The sequence below is a fragment of the Arachis ipaensis genome, chromosome B02 (assembly GCF_000816755.2).
Source record: "Arachis ipaensis cultivar K30076 chromosome B02, Araip1.1, whole genome shotgun sequence".
Lineage (NCBI taxonomy): Eukaryota > Viridiplantae > Streptophyta > Magnoliopsida > Fabales > Fabaceae > Arachis > Arachis ipaensis.
The window spans coordinates 4,074,146-4,080,534 of NC_029786.2; the positions used below are offsets into that span (position 1 = coordinate 4,074,146).

The 6,389-nt window shown below is 35.2% G+C and overlaps 1 pseudogene; it reads left to right on the forward strand.

Annotated features, from left to right (window-relative positions):
• LOC107626656 lies at positions 1,883 to 5,052 on the forward strand (annotated as a pseudogene).

A 6,389-nucleotide genomic window follows, 5' to 3' on the forward strand; every position in this document is an offset into this window, starting at 1 on the left:
TCGGCACGCTACCATCACAACTCTCTGGAATTTATACCACGCACCTGCATCAATACAGCGACGCGTACGCATCAGCCAGGCGCACGCGTGAGAGAGTAAAAATTGTGAGTGACGCGTGCGCATCGGATTACGTTTTACCAAAAATTTTACTAAGTTTAAAAAGCTGCAGAATTTCATTTTCAAACCTCAAACTTCCGCCACACATAACTTCTTCTACAAAATTCCTTTTTCAACCATGTCTGAACCGTTGGAAAGATCGTTGAATGAACTTTCATAAAAATTCAGTTTTGAAGAATTCCTAACTTCGACAGCCGAGTTACGGACCGGCGAAGTTGGTCAAAAATAAGTTTTTACCCAAAAATAGAAATCACCAATTATTCCAATGTTCACAAGCCAAATTCATTTCCACTCATCCAAATGACCACAATCCAACCACATTCACAAAATTACACTCAACCAAAACCAAATCTACCTCATCTACACAATTCAATTCAATTTCGTCACCTTCCACTCCTAAATTCCTAATTTCTTATTATTCCACATTCCTCCCATTTATTCACACACTCAATATTCAATATCCATTCAATCTCATATGACATCACACCACACACACATCACTTACCTTCCTTACCTCTTTCCGGCCTCCGGCCCAAGATTTACGGCCTCCGGCCCAAATTCACAATTTAAATGCATATTCCACAAACCAATATTCATTATCCAATTCGTCAAATTCTCAACACACCAAATATACAAATTCACACAATTCTCAATCCAATCATTAATTTACCTTACATATCAACTATACATATTAGTACCAACCATTTATACAATCCAAACTTAATCCTAGGGGCATCTAACCTAGGAATTATCATCACATCATACGGTACTTAAATAAAACTTAAACCGTACCTCTTGTAGCCAAAATAATTGAGCTTCTTCTTGAGAGTCTTCACCAACCCTTAACTCCAAGCCTCACCAAAGCCCCACAAGCAATATCAATCTTCCAATTGTGCACCAAAATCACCCAATACTCTTACATAATCAATTTTCACAGTTATAATCAACTTAGGGTTTATGAAATTGATAAATCACAAGGGTTAGAGGGTTCCTTACCGTAACCCACAAAATTGGTTGATGGAACTCACCAATGGCTCATACTAGAGCACTCCTAAATAACCAAAATCATAAAATTAGTCAACACCCATAACCAAACTTGAATTTAAGGAGGAAAAAAACTGGGCAGAGGACAGTGAGTTCTCACCATAAAACTTCGATAGAATTGTAGAGAATGAGAAGAGCGACGTGTGGCTGCAAACGGCTCGTCAATCAGAGTTTCGAAGAGAAAGTTATGGTGATTTAAAGTTTGATGAAGTTAGGATTTTCTCTCTTCTTCCTCTCTTCTCCATTTCAGCGCCCCACACCCTTTCTTTAGGGTTAATGAGCTGAAATACTCATAACTAATGTTTATATATGTTGGGTCTTGGTCTTGGACCCACTTAGACCTGGTTCACTTGGTTTAATTCGTTGGCCCAATTTTGGTCCAAAACCTTTAAGATTAGAGTTTTAAATCGTATTTTAAATATTTTTATCTTCCCAAGTTATAAATTCTTATTTCTTAAAATCATTCACTTCTAATTAATTTTCTCAGCCACAGTACCGGACAGATCGCAGTCGATACTGCCGGTCAAATTTTTAGTGCGCATTTTTAAATTATCAAATTCTGATTGCTAAATTTTCTAACCATATTCGCTCCTATTTAATTTATTATTTAATTAATTACGGTTTGACCGGGTTTTACATTCTACCCCCTAATAGAAATTTTCACCCTCGAAAATTCCATCCGCCACCACGAGTACATGAGCGTACTCTGCCTTTATATTCAATGCATAGTAGTTCCAAGGTCTTTTTACTCAGTGCGCTTCCGTTGCCGCGCTCTAATTCCTTTATCTCCGAGGATCTCGATCATTCGTCCAACGCTGACCAACAGCCTCGTTCATTACTTTCATCATCTCATCAACTCACTTCTTATTAAATCTAAAATCATGTCATCAATAATATCACCGTCATCATTAATCATAGTCATCATCCCACATCGCTATAATCAACCAAAAATCATCACCATGCCTTAATTATACTCCATCCTTATCCTCTCTCTCTCTATCAAGCCAATTACCACTAATCACAGCTCAACACCAAGCATAACCTCCAGACTTACTTTCTTATTCCCAAACCCTCAAATTTATATATAACTTGCTGTTTTAAAGTCTTTGACTAATTAATCAAAACCCTCTTCGTTTTTAGAAATCAAATGAGTTTGAAATAACAAGTTAACAAAATCATAAGAATCTGATCTTCTTTAATAATCTATAAAAGCATTCGAAACACATCTCTTTTGTTAAAGTTACTAAAAAAAAAAATCATTTTCAACACCATAACCAACACTTTTTCAAATTCTTGAGAAAATTTCGATAGCACCTCCCCTAAAAACTGAAGTTTGCCACCCATCACGAGTCCCCTCCTTTCAACCTCAACTCAATCAAAACCAACATTTCAAATCAACGTTTCCAAATCCATCATTTAGGATCATTCCTTATGTATTTAAATCAAAGGAAACTAAAAGTCACGGATTCAATCCGTTTCACAAAAGATCTAGAAATCAACCAATTAAATAACAAACACAACATATTAATCTCAACAGAAAATCGTTTAATCACAGGCATTTAAATAGATGATATTGAAGTGTCAAAGAATTTTGATGTACTAATGTGCGTGTGTGTGTCTGACTCATTTGTTGTTAAGAGGATAATATTCCAAATTGTTGAAGTTGCCTCAAAACCAGGTAGAGTTGAACAAAATTCTAGTTTGGATGCTTTGTAATCTCTTCTTGATCAGAAATTACATGGTAAGAGGTTCCTGCTCGTGCTAGACGATGTCTGGAATGAAAATCTCTCTGAATGGAAAGTATTGAGAGACTACCTATTCACAGCGAGCAGCGATAAAGAATCGAAAGGCAGCAAAATCATGGTGACTACTCGTAGCAAAAATGTTGCCTCTATTATGGGAAGCAATCTTCAATTTGAGTTGAAACCATTTGACAAAGGTGAGTGTTGGAAACTATTTGTGAAATTTTCATTCCAATAAGCAGAGAAGGAAGCAGAGGAATACCCAAGGCTTAAGAAAATTGGAAAAAATGTTGTTAAAAAATGTAATGGAATACCCTTAGCAATAGTAATCTTAGGTTGCCTTCTTAGATCAAAATCCCATGATGAAAATGAGTGGAAAAAAAAATAAGTGATAGTGAGGTGTGGGAGTTAGATCAAGAAAATAGTACTATTTTGCCATCATTGAGATTGAGCTATAATTACTTGCCACCAGAACTAAAGCAATGTTTTTCATATTGCTCTTGTTTCCCAAAAGATTATCCATTTGTGGTTATTGAGTTGATTATGTTTTGGATGGCGCATGGACTCCTTCAACCTACACGCGAAGACGAAGATGCAGAAGACATTGGAGAGCTGTATATTAATAAGCTAGTTTCAGCTTCTTTGCTTCAAATTGATGCTTCTTCCTACTCCTTTAATTTGAAAAATTCAATGACATTTAAAAGGCTCAAAATGCATGATCTTGTGCATGAACTTGCAAAATTAACAATGAAGGAGTCAAGCAAAGCTAGAAGCATTGTGCAGCTGGGGAAACAAGAAGAAGCATCCATGGAGGAATTGGCCTCTGACAAATTCAACTATCTAAAGGTTTTCAACTTAGAAGAGATGAAATTCACCTCATTGCCTGATAATTGTTTTGCCAAGATGAAGAAACACTTGAGATACCTCAATCTAAAAGGTTGTAGTAGTTTAAAAACACTCCCTAATTCCATTTGTGACTTGCAAAATCTACAATGTTTGAACCTTCCTAAATGTTACAACCTTCAAGAGCTTCCAACAAACATGAAAAATCTCATCAGCCTTCAATATTTTTTTCTAACTGTCAAAGTTACAAGTTTGTCCTCCATGAACATAGGACACTTTCGACAACTCAAATTCTTGTTTCTTTGGTATTGTACAAAGTTAGTGTATGTACCAAGTGCTGTTGGTCGGTTAACTGCTTTAAAGAAGCTAGTGATTCATTGGTGTACTGAACTGGTGAATTTCGAAGGCGAAGAAGAAGAAAAAAAGAAAAATGTGGCAGCCTATAGTTTGAACCTTCAAGTGCTTGTGATTAATGGATCATTCAAGTTGGAAGCTTTATCTGATTGGCTTTACAGAGCTACTAAATTGCGCTATTTGAGAATATGGGGAGGAAGAATGGAATCATTTCCCACATGCTTTCCAAGTAATTCTCTTGAAGAACTTCAATACATTTCTTGTAGACTCTTGTCATTTCTTCCCAACAACTTGGATCAATTTCATAATCTTCAATTCTTAGAGATAGAAGATTGTCCTATACTAAGTGCAAGGTATAACAGGAAGACAGGTCTGAATTTGAAAAAAATTGCTCATATCCCACATTGCGAGGTTAGTTTATTCAATTTCTAATGCTTTATTTATATTTGCATGAAAATTTCTAATGAAAATTGAGTAAATGGTCAAATTTATCTCTAAAAGATTATTTATTTTTTAAATTAGTCTCTAAAAGATTTTTTAATCAAATTTATCATTCACAAGTTTTAAATTTCTAAAACTTTATTCATACTTAATGTGTCACAATAGCAAATTTTGACGCCGTCAGCAATGAAAGTGACGGAAAGATTAATGTGACTAATTTAAAATGTTTAAAAGACAAATTTAATTTAAAAAATTTTTCAAAAACCTATTTAGAGAGTGATTAATTTTTCAGACTTCAGAGACGATTTTGACTATTTAAGCGTTGAAAATCCTTACATACATGCACTTACTTGTTTGTGGTATATTTATTATTTCATATATCATCTCTAGTAGCTGGTAGTGTACTCTTGAATTTTTGCAGATAGATATGCAAGACCAGAATGATGATGATGATGAAGAAGATGGAGGAGATGCAATCAAGATCAAATATGAAGAGAAGAAAGGGAAATAAAAGCATTATTTTTATGTGTAGTGTCTTTGTCTAATGATTCTGTTTTAATTGCTTTGTTTTGAGTACAATTCATGTTTTTAGCTACGAAACTTTTATCCTTTATATAATTTTGCATTATTATTTAAGACTGAAACTATGAATAATATGTTAAGTTTGAATTGTTCTGAATGTTACTATAGATTAATTCGATTTTTGATTGGATTTTGTAGTTTAAAAAATTCCCAGGTTTTGATTGCATAGAGAATTTAATACTGCTCAAGGATCTTGTTTTGTTCATCCTTTAAGAATTAAAAAAAAAGTCTTGTATGAAATATTTTAGGCTTAACTAAGCTTTTAGTTTTTATGAAAATATATTATTTTGCTTGGGTTCCTGTAATTTTTAACTAAAACTAGAATATTTATTTTGGTCATTGTTCTCAACCGTTTTTGATAAATAATTGTGCTAGTAGGCAGGATAAATACGAAAGAGAGGTTGAGTAGACTTGCATTATTAATCATCATGACAATATTTGTGTATTGTGTAAAAAGGACATAGAGTTTGTTCATCATTTATTTTTTGCCTTTGACTTCACGTGGCAGGTGTGGTGTGCATGGCTGACGTATTCTGATAGAGTTTGGGCCATCCCGGGAACCACTAAAGAGTTCTATGAGAGCTGGATCGAAGCTACATGTGAGAAGTCTGAGAAAAAAATGACTAATTGGATTTTGTGCGGTTATTTGGAACATCTGGTTGGAGCAGAATAACAGAGTCTTCCAACAGATAGAGACAAGTGTTGAAGGAGTAAAGATCATGTCGTTCTTGAGTTACAAGGAATGGTGTGGGGTCGATCCGTTTGGTTGTTGATGGCAATGTCGGAGATGACAACGGATACTAGCTTTCTAGTTATGTCTGTGTTTATTTGGTTGTCCTTGTTCCTCTGCTCTACTTTATTGTGTTGAGCTACATTTGTTTTATTTTTTTGACTTCACGTGGCAGGTGTGGTGTGCATGGCTGACGTATTCTGATAGAGTTTGGGCCATCCCGGGAACCACTAAAGAGTTCTATGAGAGCTGGATCGAAGCTACATGTGAGAAGTCTGAGAAAAAAATGACTAATTGGATTTTGTGCGGTTATTTGGAACATCTGGTTGGAGCAGAATAACAGAGTCTTCCAACAGATAGAGACAAGTGTTGAAGGAGTAAAGATCATGTCATGCTTGAGTTACAAGGAATGGTGTGGGGTCGATCCGTTTGGTTGTTGATGGCAATGTCGGAGATGACAACGGATACTAGCTTTCTAGTTATGTCTGTGTTTATTTGGTTGTCCTTGTTCCTCTGCTCTACTTTATTGTGTTGAG